This window comes from Podarcis erhardii (assembly GCF_964252035.2).
Source record: "Podarcis erhardii genome assembly, chromosome: 2".
NCBI lineage: Eukaryota > Metazoa > Chordata > Lepidosauria > Squamata > Lacertidae > Podarcis > Podarcis erhardii.
The window spans coordinates 82049809-82068552 of NC_138498.1; positions in this window are offsets into that span (position 1 = coordinate 82049809).

Sequence of the window (18744 nt, forward strand, 5' to 3'; positions counted from 1 at the left end):
CCTAGAGCAACACACAGCCCCTTTGTTTAAAGCCTGCTAAGGCACCACTCAGGGACTGGTAATTATCCTTCCTTCCAAATCCCGCTCCTAATCTTCATTTATGTATTTATTTTCTTCCCTTGCATTGGTTACTTTGTATTGCCTCTGACTTTTAGTGGAGAGAGAAACTGTACGAGATTATTTATTTCTGAAAATTATCGCTCTCTAAGAATTATTTTGAAAAGCTTCAAATTCAGAATTGAACTAATATCTGGATACTAGCATCACATCTGAATTTGGGAACTGTAGCATGTGATGTGTGCTGACTCCAAAGACCTAGTTTTTGCAGCACCCTTCACAAACTGCAGTTCCCAGGATTCATCATAGCTATTAAAGTGGTGTCAGAGTGCTTTAAATGTATGGTTTATATTCCAAGCCCCCATGAGGTTACTGATACACATTTGCTCATCACACACCACAGGGATTAATCATTCCTGGGTGGCAGTGCAAGCCTAACCATGCCTATTCAGAAGTCAGTCCTATTGCATTCAGTGGGGTTTACTTAGATTGCAGCTTTAAAGCAGACCTCCACCTTGTACAAACCTTGCATTCCAATGGGCCTTCCTGGCTGAAATTATTTGGTGCCTATGAACCTGTATGGTGCTTGGAGGAGGCGTGAAACAGATACTGTCTTGGTTTTGCTCCAGCTGTTTAAAGGGAGACTGTTTCCTACTGCTAGCTTTCTTGATCAGATTAAGGCAGAATTAGTAGAGGTCATCCTATTAATTAGAAAGGTTCTTTTGCTAAACTATGCACACCCAGTCTGATTTCATTCTTTTGAGCTCCCAGGAACCAGAACTGTACGTGGTATTCCAAGTGTGGTAACAAAATAGATCAGTATAAAGCTACATCTAATCTGACATTTACTTATTCAAAATTACTTTCAAATGATGTTTACTTTTTAAAAATAAAATTCCAAGGTGGTGTACCCTATTGCCATGCTCTGGGTGGATGCAGAAAAATAGTGGGAGGAACTAGCTGGGGGAACCATCAAGGGAAGGAGGCTCAGAGCCTAGGGAGTGGTGGTGGGACAATGATGAGTGGTCAGAGGGAGAAGACTGGGAAGAGGTGGTGTCACGAGCTGTAGAGGTAACAAGGCTTAGTGAGCTGGGAGAGTCTGTGGCAGAGAGAAGTCCAGAATTGGAAGCAGAAGCTAAAGCAGGAGGATGGAAGGAGGGAGGGAGGCCAAGAGACAGAGATGAGTCAGGCTGGTGCAGAGTCACGGGTGTCTCCCCCTCCTGCTGCGACAAGCTCCCCCTCCCATCTCCCAGAACCAGAAGAGGGCTGAAATTGACAGAGCAGAGACAAACTGTATGCAGGTGCAGTCTCCGATTGCTTGGGAAATGCCCTGGAGAGGAAGTGACTTAGACAGCTGTGGAGAGGCAGGGACTTTCAGCAACTGATTTCATGGAGGATGACCCACAGGGAATGAGCTTATTAGGCCTGAAACTTAACCCAGTCTGTGGAGGTCCTGGTTTTGCTAATGAAGAGTTACCTCAGACTTGGAACTGTGGGTGATTTGCTGACCAGCATGCTTTGTGACTCCTTTCAATGTAAAAAATAAATAAATACAGTAAGACTACATTAAAACAAGACAACAATATCCAAATACAGAGAAATATCTACAGCTGAGTATCAGTGGCCAGGAAATGCCTGGGTGAATAAATGCATTTTTAACAGACAACGAAAGCATCTAACTTTCAGTGCCCTGCTGTATTTCAGATATTAGCACATATTTTTAACTCCTTTCCAAAAATGGTCCAGTGTTCTATCTCATGGACTTCAAACTGATAACACTCCCTAACAAGTTTAAAGTTAGAAGGAATTAAGGGTGGATTAAACCTGGGACCTCTTGTATGTAAAGCATGAGCTCTACCACTGGGCCACAGACCTTCCACCTTGCCTTTAGCACCATCCTCACCACCATCATAATCTTATTTATTCAGTCACCAATAATTACTAGGTGCTGCACACAATTTATTTTACAAAGTCTATTCCTTGCCCACAGGCTCATAATATAAACTTGACAGACACAATAGGGTAGGGAGGGAAGGAAGGAAGGGAAAGGAAAGTATGCTGTTGTTATTTTTAAAATTATAAATAATAAGCAGAATTGTTCCTCAGAAGCCATGGGAGATTTTATTCAGCAGCTGATGCAGAAGGAGAAATGTACAGCAGAAAACTTCATAGGCTCAAGGCTCCCGGCTGGAGGATTTCAAGAAAAGACATAGGTATTTTCATTGGGAGAGTACATTGCTCCTGATGGCTGACTGATGTATTTTCCTGTAGTATTTTACATGCCATTGACAGCTCAAAACTCACCAGCAAATAGTTGCAGATTTCAAGGGCTCCTTTCTGAGTGAAAGGAAAGCTTTAAAAAATCACCTGGAGATAGACAGCGCATGAGAGTGAAAAAGGAAAATGGAAGAGAAATGAATAAGTTGTTAACAGCACGACTGAGTTTTTCTTGCGTTCATTAGTTTTATTCAGACTGTAGAGTCTACTGCTGTGCGTGTGAAGCAAATATATATAGCCTACGTTATCTTTGGAATCCTTTTGTCTCCAGTTCTCTTCCTGCCTACAATTTTTCAAATGGTTCTTTTCCTTTTGTCCGCTACTGTTTCCAGAATCACTCGCTTCCGTGCTCGCATTAATCATCCCTTGGCTCTTACCAGAAACATCAACTTAACTGTAACTAGAGCTCACTTCATGTGTGAATTGTGTGCATCACATGCAGAACCCAACATGATCCAGGTCCAAACTTGCACAGAAAGCTGCTGTGTGGAGAGGTCTACACAGACAGACCTGCCTCTGGAAAGTTCTAAACCTTGGGTCAGGTCTGAGAAGCCAGGCAGACACCAGGCAGACTTTCTTGACCCATTATGCCCCTTCCTGGGATTGACTTGAAGTGGGCTGAGAATGTGATATGAAAAGCAAGAGTTACTCTTAAAGTATTCATTTTTAAGTTCTACGGGCAACTGAACTCTGGGATTTTGAATTATTTTAATAATCACCTCTTCCTCCTCCTCTTCTTCTTCTTCTTCCCACTAACAAGAGACACACAGAGAGACACAGCTTACAAAAATGAGAGAAGATGTGAACTTCTGCACAGGAGACATATAGTGAGAGAATGCTCAGCCCCCAAATAATTTTTTAAATCTTAAAACAAACAAAAAAAAGAATAAATCATATTAACAGTGGAATATAGTGTAGGTGCCTGCCCCCTCTACTATTCAACAATTTTAACTGTGTTTCTAGGCAGAAGCTGAATTAGCAGGAGAGTATACAACTGACAAAAATCACATTTAAAAAATCTGGCATGGGAAACAAAATCCCTCAAAGAAAAGAACTAAAACAAAATGTTCGCAAAATGATCCTGGAATGAAGGTTTGGACTAGTATCACTGACCACTAATTACGACACAAACTGTATGACTTAAGTTCCCATTATATAAATAAATACATACTGCACACTGCAATTAGATGTCCATTGCACACATGTGTGTACTGACACACCCACACCCCTACCTCACAACTTTCCATGCAATGTCTGTGATGTCCTGTTTGAAGTAAACAGCTCATTATTTCAGGTAGAAAATATTGCAAAGTATTGTGTGTGTGTGTTTTTAAGGGCTATCAAAAGCACAACACTGAGACAATGTGGATTGGACATGTTAAGTTGTGGGTGAACATATCAGACGACACTGCGATTCTTCAAACAGCTCTTGTTTATTCACAGGCCAGAACTGAACTGAACTGAAGGGTACAGCCAGCCTGCTTATATAGAGCTCCAGTACAATGCAACTGTAACAACTTTCTGTAACTATCCAATCACTGAACATCACTTTCAATCCCTTATTTGCATATGTGGTCCTGAGTGAAAACTATCTACAGTATCCCCCTGCTGGCCCAGGGTGAGAATTTCAGTACATAACAGGACACAAGACTGAAAACATTTTTTTTTTAAGGTACATGGTTGTTAATGCCCACTTAGAGTGTCATTTTATAAACAGGTGGGATATACGGTAAATGTACAAAACAAATACTAAACTGGCAAACAAATACACATTTCTTAAATGTTAAAAAAGAGGTGTGTATAGATACGTCATGAGTAAGAAGAAATTCCTTTTTACTTAAGAGGTAAGAATATTGCTCTGTAGCAAAGGAGTAGAACACATTCCACGGTGCTCATATGAAAACTACACACACACAAATCCAGTTCTCTGTTTCATACTCCCTGTTTGCCATAACCATATCGCCACAAGCTGCTGTCCTTCAGATTTACGGCATTCCCAGAAAGAGTATTTCTGCCTGGAAGTGCAGAATATGTCTCTGCTAATGACAGCAAACTGTATGGAAATTATGGTCCATTGTACTACACAAAAGACGCTCACAGTCAAGGTGATGATTACCATTAAGTGAAAACATGCATGTTGTGCTGGTAAGAGCAGAAAAATGAGCCGGCTCTCGTCTATTACTTAAAAACACATCTATGACGCACAATGCCCTTTGCATGACTGAACCTATTCTGGGATGGGGTGCAGCTTCAAGATATACCTTTATAACGACGACAACAACAACAACAACAATAATAATAATTTATTTGTACCCCACCCATCTGGCTGGGTTTCTCCAGCCACTCTGGGCGGCTTCCATAGAAACCAAAAATGCACTAAAATATCACACATTAAAAACTTCCCTGAACAGGGCTGCCTTAAGATGTCTTCTGAATGTCACGTATTTGTTTATCGCTTTGACATCTGATGGGAGGGCGTTCCACAGGGCGGGTGCCACTACCGAGAAGGCCCTCTGCCTGGTTCCCTGTAGCCCAAGACTTGCATTTGCAATATGTCCACATATACCCAGACTGATTCAAAATCTATCAGTTTTTGTTAAGTGAGGTTTAGAATATAAAGGTGCAGGAACTTATTAGTAGATCAGTTCGAACTCCAGCAGGGCCAGCCGTTCCATTAGGCAAAGCAAGATGGCCACCTCAAGCATCCGCCTTTGGGTGTCATGAAAGGAGAGCAAGTTGTTAGTTGTTGCATCTTTTTTATGACTGCTAGTGCCTCTAGGGGACTTGGGTACTATCCACTTTCACTTGTGGGGGAAGGTGCTATTCAGTGGCGGAGCCAGGCAGTCGTGCACCCGGAACAGTGCATATAAGGGCAGGGAGATCCTCCCAGGGGGTGGATCGCCCCACCCCCTGGGAGGATTGTTGCATCAGCAATCCATGGGAGGCAATGTCATCACCCCCCCTTAGGTATGACACCTGGGGCAAAGCACCGCTCCGCTCGCCCGCCCCTACGCCCCTGGTGCTATTTGATGCTCTGCCTCTGGCAGCAAAATGTCTTGGTCCGCTACTACCAAGATCTGCCGAGTCCCGCATCCTGTTATCAACAGCAACAGGTCAGATGCCTCTGAGAAGCTGAGAGGAAGGGATGCTTGTACTCAGCACCTGGTTATACTCTACATACATGTTTAATCTTTCTCTTCTTTTTAAACCTTCCCTCTTTTTCCAGAGATGATAACTCCCATAATCCCTGACCATTGCCCAAGCTAGCTTGGGCTGATAGGAGTTTTTGAGACTGGAGGGGCCCCATCCCACTTCTTAAATAGTATGGAAAAATATAAGGAGAATTTTAAGAAAATGATTAAAAAAAACGTGTTTCAGTGGAAATTTTCCTCAGGGACTCAATAATGTAATTTGAGTGTTTCTGCAACCTTTTGTAGGAGGACTCACAAAAAATCACCATTGCAGCTTGCACAACAGTGTTTTCTGTTAGCACACAGGCATCACTGGATAAAACCCATTTTATTTTTATTTTATTTTTAAAGGAGGAAGAGTGCGTTGTTGTACAGCTATAGCCACATGTTTCCTTCCTAGAATAAACAGTCTAAAGTATTTCTTCCAGGCTTTGAAGAAAATGCATAATTTGATTACTATCGCTTTCAAGATCTTTTATAAAGTGCAATGCAAATGTATAATCTCTTCATCTAGTCATTATCTGGTAAACTTTCTTTTTGCTTCATGTTAGTCCAAGGAATATGCAGCTACTTACATTTTGGGCTGACAAGTTTTGACTCTGCTGATTAATGCTAATTATGGAATTTAGTAAAAGCAGGTAAAGGCATGCTAACAGTATGTATCAGTATCTTGGCAGGATTATCATAGCTGTCAATTTACAGATTTGAAAATAAGGGACCAGCAGCCAAAATAAGGGATTTTAGTCAACCAGTTAAAAGGGACCAGATAATTTTGGAGAGCAGCGCCGGTTTTTAGCCCTTCGTTTCCAGAGGTTGCTGCTCAAGACACCAGCCGATGAAACACTGCAATTAAATAACTACAAGCAGCAACCACTTTTTGCACAAAATGAAGTCCAAGCTACGAAGATGCTGCTGCAGTTCTGTATCTTTTCTCTCGTGCTCCATCTGCAGCTCTCAATTCCATCAGGTGGGGCGGGAGGAGGGGGGGAAATAGCGCCCAAAGTAAACCCACAGATCAGACCATCTATGCTAGTCTACCACTACAAATCTATGGGAGAAGCGCTTGTGGTCCTTCCCTTGTAGCCCTTGGAACACCTACCCGTGCCTTCGCCTCCTCCTCTTCCTCCTCTCTCTGAATTGCTTTCTCTATGGTTGCCCTCGCTCTCCTCTCAAGGCTCCTCATCAATTCATAGGCTGCGCCAGGCTGCCCATCTCATTCGGGTCCTTCGGTGGCACAGTCGCAGTAAGGCCTAGTGGGAGCGGGAGCGACAGTGACGGGCAGAGGGGAGGCCCCAGGCAGAGAAGCTCAGTTTGGTGGCCGCGAGGAGGATGGTGGCAGAAGGGCCTGAGGCTCCCGCCAGTCCCGGCGAGGAGGGGTTCCCGGGGGCCAAGGCTGGTGAGAGGAGGCCAGAGGGAGGGAGTGCGGGCCGGGCAGCCAAGCAACACAGTTGGAGCCTCCCTCCTCCCTGGCCGGCAGGCAGGGAGGGAGAGGAGCTGCTTCCTTTGAAACCCGGGAAATTTAAGGGACATCCATCAATAAGGGACAGCAGCGGGACATGGCACTGGGATAAGGGACTGTCCCTCCAAATAAGGGACGCTTGACAGCTATGAGGATTATGCGTGATTAATAATATGAATTAAATAAGGTAACATCACTGCTATCTATTCCCAGAGTCTTGTGGCACTTTGAAGACTAATTTCAGCAACCACAAACCACATCAAATGCTTGACAGTAAAAGGATAATATACTGAACAGATTTCTTGTATATATATACATACATATATATGCAGGTTTTGGTGTCCTCGGGTGTCTTCCCGTGTAAAAGTTGGGGTGTCTAGGCGACGTTTCGACGAGGTCTCACTCGTCATCTTCAGGCTGGTGCTTTCGGCTTCTTGTTACTGGAACAGAGCAGGATCTCAGTGTTTGAGTTCCTATAAATACTGTAGAGGGGGTGTGGTGTATAGCCTCCAATGTTCTGGGCAGAGAGGAAGTTCCCAGGCTAGTGTGCCTTTTCTTCTTTTGTTCCTTAATTACTTGAGAGATATCTTGAGTGATTTCTTGAGTGATATCCTGAGTACCACTTAGGTGGGTCATTAGGTGTGGATTAGTTGCTAAAGTCTTTGTGTCTTGACCTCTTGAACTTTGTGAAGAGTTTTCATGAGAAGATGGCTGTACTGTACTTAGTTGTGCTCTGGCTTGGCTTCGTGTATAGGGGCGAGCTGTGGTTTTGTGGCTTGTGTCAGCCAGATCTGTGTAGGGATTGCAGGGGGGTGCAGCATCCGGAGGTGCCACCATGGATTGGCTACCTCCGGATGCTGCACCCCCCTGCAATCCCTACACAGATCTGGCTGACACAAGCCACAAAACCACAGCTCGCCCCTATACACGAAGCCAAGCCAGAGCACAACTAAGTACAGTACAGCCATCTTCTCATGAAAACTCTTCACAAAGTTCAAGAGGTCAAGACACAAAGACTTTAGCAACTAATCCACACCTAATGACCCACCTAAGTGGTACTCAGGATATCACTCAAGAAATCACTCAAGATATCTCTCAAGTAATTAAGGAACAAAAGAAGAAAAGGCACACTAGCCTGGGAACTTCCTCTCTGCCCAGAACATTGGAGGCTATACACCACACCCCCTCTACAGTATTTATAGGAACTCAAACACTGAGATCCTGCTCTGTTCCAGTAACAAGAAGCCGAAAGCACCAGCCTGAAGATGACGAGTGAGACCTCGTCGAAACGTCGCCTAGACACCCCAACTTTTACACGGGAAGACACCCGAGGACACCAAAACCTGCATTCCTGTACCCGTGAAAATCTACGAAAGCAAATACATACATATATATATATATATATATATATATATATATATATATATATGTAAGGGACTATCAAAAAGGAAATTCATAATCAAATAATTCTTATATATTGTTATGATCTCTATGTGGTATCTAATGACATGTTTTTTCATCACTGTAAGAATCATTTTATGAACAATGCATCCTGCAAATTGAGGGCAACTTAGTGGATGGCTTCAAAACATTCTAAATGCAGTAGTACTCCTTTCAGTTTCTTTGCAGTTTACTATTATCTAGAATATGAGAAAATGACAAGCACTCAAGAAGCCTCTCTGAAATGATACAGGATGCCTGCAGGCTCTCAGGAATTGCACTTTTGAGTAGGCACTGAAGCCCTGACCTGATACGCTCTTGCCCTGCATTTGTTGAAGCTTAATCAAAAATAGAGAGATGGATGCAAATCACATCTGAATCAGATGCTGACAAGTTAAACTAACAAAGCCATGCAGAATTTGGAAGGAACTTTGCGTATGGCAGAACGGTCAACAGAACAAACATGCACTATACAAGCTGGACTGTTAGTAGTACAGTGGTACCACAGGTTACAAACATTTCGGGTTAGAGACTCCGCTAATCCAGAAGTAGTACCTTGGGTAAAGAACTTTATCTCAGGATGAAAACAGAAATCGTGCAGCAGCGGTGCGGCGGCAGCAGGAGGCCCCATTAGCTAGGTTAAGAAGAATTTCAGGTTAAGAACGGACATCCAGAACGAATTACGTTCATAACCAGTGGTACCACTGTATTGGAAAAAAGAGGTTAAAGATTATGCCTATTTTTCCATAACTGAGGACACCATCCAGACTTCTGCTTGCCTTGCTGCTTTCTCCCAGGGAAACCCAAGCCTTACCACTGAATCGGAGAAAATGTAATTGGGTTTTCTGCAGATTGGCACTTGCTCCAAATCAGTGCTAAAGAGTGGGTTGTCTTGTGGAAAATAGTGGGACCAACAGAAAACCACTCAGACCCATGCCTATAAAACACGAGACAAGCAGAAAACCATTCAGACGCATGTTTTCTAGGCAGGGGAAAGGAGAAGTGTGGATCAGCCCCAAGTCACCCACACCATATATTTGAAGCACATGCCTGCTCCGCAAAGAATCCTGGGAACTGTAGTTTTTAAAGGTTGCCTTGAATTGCAGCTCTTAAGTGGTAAACTACAATTCCCAGGGTTCTTTAGGGAAGGGAAGCATGTCCTTTAGATGTAGGTAGCAGCTGCAGAAATAATGGGTCATCAGCTAGTTTTTGCAAGCACATGAGACTGAAGATTCTAGAATAGGAAAAGAAAGTGGAGTTCTAAAAAGGGGACCAAAAATGGAAGGTAAGCAAGTGGTTTCAGAGACAACAGTTCTGAATGCAGGTGGGAGTTCCCCATGATTTCCTTAGAAAAAAACATTACTTCATCCTTTTCCTAAAATCTTCCCTTCTGTTCCAATCCTCTCTGCTTGTAATCTGCCTGCTGTTCACCCCTTGCTTACTCCTCTTTCTTCTGTACTCTGTGCCCTTTTCTGCACAGAGAAGGTGTTAAAAAATAGTCCAAAGAGCTGCCAACCAAATAAAGAGCTTTAACTTACAGTCACAGATGCAGGAAGCAAAATGCAGGTTTCTTCTCCCGCAATACCAAAATCCATTAGTAGCACAGGTGTGCATACACCCTTTTTATGATGAACTTCAAAATAGAAGCTTTTACACTCATCCTATGAAACAGATCATTCCACTTCTAAAAGCAGACTGTAGAATAGTCTAGGAACAAGAAGATGCTCTTGAATTCCTTTGTTACCGTTCTGTGTCAAGTTGACAGCCAGGGCACTCCTATAGCATAGTGAGGCAATCTCAGGCCTTGTGGCTGGTACAGACAATGCTGAACTGAATAATTATTCAGTGACACCATTCAATAATGGAAAGTGACAGAGAAGTTGTTGAATGCATTATAGGTTGTTATTTTTTTATTATACCTCTGTGTGTTTGCTCAAAAAGCCTCCGCAGATGGAAATATATCCAACAAAGGGAAGTCTATCAGCAGCAATTTAAGGATCCGTATGAAGCATTTGGGAGTCAGCTGGGGGAAATTAACTCACTGAGCGAAGAGAATCTCTCTTCTGAAATGTTATTGTAGTCTTTATTCTTTTTTTCTACATTTCACTTTTCTGCATAAAGCAGCATATTTTTTTTCCCATCTGCCCCCAATCCGTAACAAGCAAGTTTTTAAATCAGTGTTTATAATCCCTGTCCTCCTACTTGGTCTGTTTCCTGAGGAAATCCCAGAGGCCAGCTCCTAAAGAGTTTTTGTTAATAGGTAATCTGGGTGTTTGGCATATGTCCACTGCCCCATATAAGTATTGTGCCTTGGACGGACAATGTGCCTCCTTAAGCCTTTAAGAGCTTAGACAAATGCTTTCGTGTTGATGCTTTGTCTCCCCAAAAGGTCACCCCACACCCACGGGGCACAAGACTGATTGCTTCTTGCTGTGATGGAGCCTTTTTACAGGAGAAAATCAAACCTTAACACATGTAACAAATTCTACCACCCAGGTCTGAAAATTCATAGCCTGCCAAATCCTGCAGTGCTTATATTTAATTGAGGGGCTCAGTTCTATAGCAGTGCAGCCTCTTACCATGAGTGGGTGGGTAGAAAACCACTTCCATCCACTCACTCCCAGCTGCATAATCGTAACATGCATGGGCAAACGTAATTACAGGACCTAAGTTAGTTATGACCATGAATTTCAGTGGGTCAGGTATGACTAACATTGGAAATAGCCCAAAGGCTAATAGTATGCAAAAGCTGTATCCCTTTTGCTGTGGTTTGTGATGACTGTAGCTGCTGCTTATGAAGCTCTGTTTTACTGGATTTCTAGCAGTGATGTAATTGTTCTTACTAGGGGAGTTCTCTTTGACTAACGTCAACAGCACAACATGAGTGACTAATAGATTGTTTGTGAGGATCTGAAATTTCCCACAGTCGGCCCAGTGCAAGCCAATGCATGTTTACACAGAAATAAATCCCTTTATCCTCAATGGGACCTTACTCCCAGGTGTGTGCCTAGGGTTGCAGCCCAGCAGCCCAAACTTATAAATACTCAGAGATAAATCCCACTTAACAAAATGGGACTTATACCCTGGTAAGTAGTTATAGGATTACAGCTGCAATGACCCAAAGTGACATGAAAAAAATGGCTAGATCTTGAGAATCACAGTTAGTCAAGCTTTTCTCACCTATCAAACGTAAGGGCATTTGGAAGTGGTATATGGTACTATTTGCCACATTAATATGGATAACTTTTAGGAAGGCAAACCTTATTACGTCCATTATGCCAACAGAACTGAAAAATCCATTACCAGCAAAATCCTCACAAATGTGGATTTTATGTAGTCCTTCCATTAGTTACCAGTAAATTTCAGTGTGGCTATTGTCACACTGCTTTATATTGAAATACTGTAGGGCAAAGCACACCACTGTGGATCTATGTATGTAGTGTGTGTTGGTTGCTACTTCTAAGTGGTTGTGGTGGTGGTTATGGGAAGACTGTTTTTCCTGCTTGTATCCCATCTCCCTTTGGCCAAACTGCAGAAGGCAGTGGAAGACAGGAGTGCCAGGCGTGCTCTGGTCCATGGGGTCACGAAGAGTCGGACACGACTAAACGACTAAACAACAACAATCCCATCTCCCCTTTTCAGGAATATACTTACAAGGAATCCTGATGGTGTGCCTCTAAGGAGAAGATGTGGCATGAGCTCCTTAGCACGAATGCTTCATCAGGGAAATTACTCCAGGCTCACCAGTAAGAGGAGCCAGCATGCTTCCCAAGCCCTGCAGGTATGTCACTTTAGATTAGAAGATGGATTGAGAAAAGAGATATTTTTAATACAGTCTGGGGAGTTTTATGCCAACTCTGAAATACTGCATTGGAGTGCATAATTTAATTGTGTAACAAGCAAAGTCGCATGATTTTAAGCCTGGTTCCTTTAAAGGCCAGATTCCTCTTGGCTCGTCAGCTGAAATCTGATCAAATGATCATTGACCTTTCTGCAGACCTTCCAATGCACTGATGCAGAAACAGAAGAGTAGTTTGGAGTCACATATGCTTAGGTAAATAGATGTGCACCAACATGCATGATTTCCACATGGAATTCATGTCATCTTTCAAGGCTGCTGTGTTGTGAGTCTGAATTGCATGTTGTAAATTCAGATATAAGAATACCTGGATTCTTTTTAATTTCAGATTCTTTTATATTTCTCTTGCATAAAGGAAGCCCTGTGTGACTTAAAAAAACCCCCCAATATATTCTATGGCATCGGATGAAGTTATTTTAATAGCATTTGGTGATGAATTTCATCATGCAGTTTAAACAGTGTTAGAAACTAAAATATGAAAGCAAGAAGCTTAATGGCACCTTAAACCTAGGTTATGGGTGCAATAACGGAATGTCTCTAGGCACACTTTTTTATAACAAGAATACAAAGCAGAAAATGAACAAACTGCAGCTAAAATATGTTCATTTTTCACATGGTTTAGTCTAGTCCTTCCCCTGCCCACCCCCCCAATATTCATAAGAGGGTCTCTTCTCCAGTCTTCAGAGAGTAGCTGTAAGTGGGGAGGCAGGAAAAGGTCCTCCTCTCCTTCCACTCTGCAGTTTTAATCTGAAATCTTAGGCACAATACTGCACCCAGAGCTCAGAATGTGCTCACACTAATGAAATTCGCTGTCATAAAATGTGCCTAGAACAATGGGAGTTTCGAACACTGAGTTTAAGTGGCTTAAACGTTCAGGGACAAGGAAATTTAAAGGTCCTCATCAATGAAGCCTTTTCTAGTTCGATAGATGAGGAATTGAGGCAGAGAGATAAAGTTAGTGGCAACATTTTGTGAACTGTGGACTTTGAAGAACAGCAAAGCAGGCTGAAATTGCATGGAGTAAGTGGACTTTTTTGGGTTGGGGTGTTAAAGACTCAGATTGATTTTCAGACACATGCAGAAGTAAATCTGGATCTTTCTTCTTCTGCCCAGAAAGGGAATTGTAGCTTTGGATTATTACCATACTTTTGTTTTGTCATGCCACATGCCCTGAAATTATTTCCATTTGTAAATTTAAAAAAAGTTCCACAGCTTATGTACAAATTATAACAAGCATATAGAGGGTTTCCTAAATCTTGTCAGTGATGTATTCTGTAACTGAGCCAAGCCATCATCTCTGTGGATGAAATATTATACAGTTATAATTCCTTCCTTCTGCCTTTCCACATGCTCTTGATTTGGCTCCTTGGCATTAGGTAATTAATATATCAGTAATAATGTAGGCTCCCTGAGGAGTCTTATATCCACAAAGGGTTGGACCAGCGCTGGCACTGAGAGAGCAGAATTGGGTAGCAGCATGCGAATGAATTAAACTCCAACAAGATGTGTGTTTCTCACCACAGCTATCTGCCCCAAAGTCTGATTGCCATATTGCATTATTATCTTTATCGTTATCACATTTATATCCCACTTTTCCTCCAAGTCTCTCCCCCTCCCCATTTTATCCGTATGACAACCTTGTGAGGTAATTAGCCTGAGAGACAATGACTGGCCCAAGGCCACCCAGTGATCTTCATGGCAGAGTCAAGATTTTAACCTGGGCCTCCCAGATCCCTAATCCTTAGTCCAGCAATCTAACCACTACATCACATTGGCTTCCACATACTTAAAACATATATGTATACATAACTTAGGCTTCAGTTCTGTAAATGATTACCTTAGGACTCAACAGGACTTACTTCTGAGTATACATGTAAAGGATTGCAGTAGGATGGCACTATTAACTAGTTTCAGGTGTCTTAAATTGAGCCAATCAAGGACAACTTCATGACATGCAAAAGTGATCAAACTGGATGACTGGATTCTATAGGTAAGGATGGATCAAGGTGAAAAAGCAACTCTTTGAAGGCTGTTGCAGTTCCCATCCATTCTTGACACCTGCTGGCCGAACGCCACCAGAAACAGGACTGAAAAGATTCTTGCAAGATGAGGCTTTGAAAAGTGATCCAAGGCATGAATACAATGAATCCTAGGCAATGTGAACTGAAAAAAAGAAAAGAAAATTGAAAGCAGTGTGAAGTAGCCCTTGGACCAATGTAAGAAGAACAGCAGCTATTATGTTCAAATTACATTAAGTTTTCTCTTCTGTGTAACAATAAGGAACACCCTGTGAAAATATTTGAAGTGCATTATATTGAAAATTCTAATGCAATAACACAGCTATGCTTTTATAAGAGAAGTTATAAAAGAGAAGTTAGGACCTACTTTCGAAGGAAAGCTAATAAATTCACCACCAATTTCTTTTTCTTTTTTTAAAAAAACTAACCTGAGAGATAAATAGCAAGTAGAATCCAATGGCTGTTACTCAGGGGCTATTGCTGTGCTGACTGAAGGCACTTTGCAGCAGGATTGGGGGGGGGGCGATTTTTCATGATTCCTCTCAATGTAGCCTTCTGCCCTCCCCCTCCCTCCCCTTCCCCAAATCTGCTCCAGCGGGTTGGAGGATCCTCTAGTGCAGAGTTTTTAAGGGTGGAGGCATTGAAGAGGAATGACAAACACAGCCTTTCTCCCTGTTCCACGCAGGTAGATGCCTTCGAACAGTACAGCAACATTCATTGGATGCCATCCCCATTTTTCAGAATATAGAAGATCCTTACTTTATTTTAATTTTATTTCAAGATACCAGGATATCTACATATTTTCCTACTGCAGAGAAAAAGCAGACTGGAGAAATTTTGAGCAGAAAAAAAAATGGCCCTAAGAGAGAAGGGATGAAACAGCTCCTCCCTGCTATCACTCTCCTTAAATTTGTAGCCTTCTCCAGGCCAAATTAGATGTGATAACAGAGTTGCATTCATGTGTCCCTAATCTCTCACTCCCAAATAGCAGCTGGGAGTGGGGGCATGAGCTGAATCAGAAGTGTGGTCTGAGGTAAAGGTGTTAACCCTCCTCCCTGCCCCTGCCCCATTTTCCTAATGAAAATCTCACACCAAGAGCCACTATTTGCCCTGGTGTTTTTGTTTTGTTTTGCTTTTTAAAAATACCAAAATAAAACTACCTGTGTAGATTTATAGGCAAACAGCGGTCTCAGGTGGCAATTTTCATAAGAGAAAAGTCTAAAAGACACACATCTCTGTGCTGTGATCCAAATCCAGATTTAGCCCTCCTCCATTTTCTATTTGGAGGATATAAAAGGAGGAGGATTCATTCACACATCTCGGCTATCATTTGCAGTTTTGCCCTCTGAGAATGCTTTTGGTTACTAAAAAAAAAAAAAAACCTGCCAGGTAAAAGTTACATGGAGGGTTTAGCATTATATAAAAGAAACACTGTTCAACATATTCCTCGTCATAAAAAGATTATATGCAACACTAGGCCACAAGGTGGTGATAATTCTTCACAAAATACCTCAGTCATTCAGGAAGTAGAATACAGTCAGACAACCAAAGAGGCAGCCTTCTTTTTCTTTTACGCGGTGTCTTTTATAAGCTTGTATTGTAGAAGCAGATGTAGCTTTCACTGCAGCCACAGGGAATAAATTACGCTTCTTTCTCCTGAAGAAATTTAATTGATGCTACTCTCGGGTTACCAGATTTTTTTCGATGAATCCGGGGATACTTTTCAACTTCCTACTAAATAGATGGATTTTGTCAGGGGGCTGATTTGCAAATCCAGGGACTGTCCTCGGGAAACGGGGACATCTGGTAACCTTATCTACTCTTCAATATCTACCTTGAGGCTTATTAGAAAGGCAAGTTGGCATAATGTTCTACTTTTTATAAGTAAGTATTGGACATGCTTTATTATTCAGCCTATTTCCTACGTATAATTTCTGAAAACATAATAAATGAAATGGTGGGAAGAGGACCATGTATCCTGCCCCAACTCCTCAGAGAAATGATGGGATGAAAATGCCATTAATAATAATGATGGTGATGATAATGATGGCACAGAATCCTGCTTTAGAACATGGGTAGAGAACCTGCTTCCCTCTAGATGTTGTTGGGTCACAGTCCACCTGTTAAGTTGTGGGTGAACATATCAGACGACACAGCAATTCTTCAAACAGCTCTTCTTTATTCAGAGGCCAGAACAGAACTGAGCTGAAGGGCTCAGTCAGCCTGCTTATATAGAGCTCCAGTACGTTACTGTAGCAACTTTCTAAAACTATCCAATCACTGAACGTCACTTTCGATCCTTCATTTGCATAACTATCTACAGTATCCCCCTGCTGGCCCAGGGTGAGAACTTCAGTACATAACACGACCCCTCATTCCTTGACAGGGGCTGATGGGAATTGGAGTCCAACGAGATCTGGAGGGCTACAGGTTACTCCATCCCTGCTTTAGGAGAACCTTTTCCTTCCTTTGCCAACCTGGTCCTCTAGGTGAGGACTACGCTTCCCATCAGCATGGGCCAACACAGTCATTCTGGCTGAGACTGATGAGAGTTGTTGTCCGGAGGGCACCAGGTATATCCTCTAAATTCTCACTGCATGAATGTCCACAAACTGTCCCAAAGCTGCCTGTCACCCATGAATGGCTCAGTATGTGGGGTACTCAACATAAAGGTTACTGGCTCAATTGTAATGCTCTTACATGTGAAGAATGCCTTTGAGAATAGCACTCCAGCAACAGAGGCAGATTTAGGGGAGCACAACCAGTTTGGGTGTGAAGCCTTGGTGGTGCTGCAGAGGGATCCACAACTGTAACGTAGAATGGAAAGGAGAGCAAATTTTGGCATCACAAAGGCACCACTGAAATTTGAGACCCGCCTTTACTGGCAGAGTTTGATGGAATTAAAGGAACGAAGCAGAAAGTTGTCCCTAAAAACACTCTATTGAACTGTCAAACATACAAAAAAATATTAAAAATTAATTTGCAAAAAGGTCAATGTGCAAAACAAAAGCCATTGTTATTATTCTGGTCTGTCCACAGGAGCCTAGTTCCTGGAGATGACGTTTTGCTGCCTTTCCAACAAATCCTCTGGAATAAGGAACTGATTTTGCTTCCCATTCCATAAGAGCGCCTATGACACTGGGATTTTGCAAAACTCCTGTTCCTAGGTAAATGAAATAATATTGGGTTGGGATGTGCCCCCTCTTTTATGATTTTATTGTCTAAATTATGACAATAAAGGCTGAATGAATGAATGAATGAATGAATGAATGAATGAATGAATAACTACTTAATTGTTGCCTTTAGCCAGTACATTTTTCTGGGGGTACTCAAAGGTATGCAGTACCAGCACCTTTTTTAATGTTAAAAGTGTGGCACTTACTGTAACAACTTCATGGTGATTACCAGCACCATTTTTTCTATATAAAAAGCACTGCCTTTAGCTATTCTATTTTTGCCTTACCAGTCTCTGTTCTTCTTTTTAGCTAGTCTACTTTTCCTGTTTGGGTTCTTTCTTGCCATCTGTCTTCACTTTAGCAGTCTTGGTGTAAGTATAAGAAATATTCATATTTCTTTTATGCCTTAAAATATTTTGCTCTCCCTGATTCAATATTGGGCAATTGTGTTGTTCTCAGGTATGTAATCTGATTCTCAATCTCTCGTTTTTATGTGGCAAAGTCTCTGCTTGATAGCCTTTACTTTCTGAATCCAACAGCCCATTACTGAATCTGAGTACCAGAAGTCTGGTGCCGCAGGGCTGGTAAAATGGAACACTGAGAATACCTGCAGCTATGCACATTAAGCAGTGCAAATAATGGAAACCAATCTCTCCATGCTGGCTCATGGAACTATAAAAATTGTCTATGGAAGCTAGCCATCTTTTTGAATATTGGTAGGGCAATGGTTTGTAGCTCTTGGAAGCAGAACAGCAAAATGATGGCACTGTTAGCAGAATGTTCAAAGAGCCCTGCATTCTAAAAAGAAAATACCGAATTTTTCCATGTATGAGACTGTTTTTTTACTATAAAAATTTTAAACAATTGGGGGTCATCTTATACATGGGTAGTGCAGGGGGGGCAATTGGTGGCAGTCGCGAGCAGGAAATTGTCAGTGGTGATGGGGGGGGGGTGATTAGTGGCTGCAGCAAGGCCTGCTGGCGATTGGCTGCTGATGCAGCAATTGGATGTGCTGTTGGCTGGGCAGACGATCATTGACTTAGGTGAGGTGTGCGATTAGCAGCGGCGGTCATCAGGCGGGTGAGAGATTGTTGGCAATTCCCCCCCCCCAAAAAAAGCTCAACAACTCTGGGCTCAACAACTCTCATCTCCCCCCCCCCACATTTTCCTAATTTGAGATCCCCCAAAATAGGGGTCTTATGCACGGGGCGTGTTATACACAGAAAATACGGTATAACCTTCTTATCTTTAAAGTATTTTTAATGAG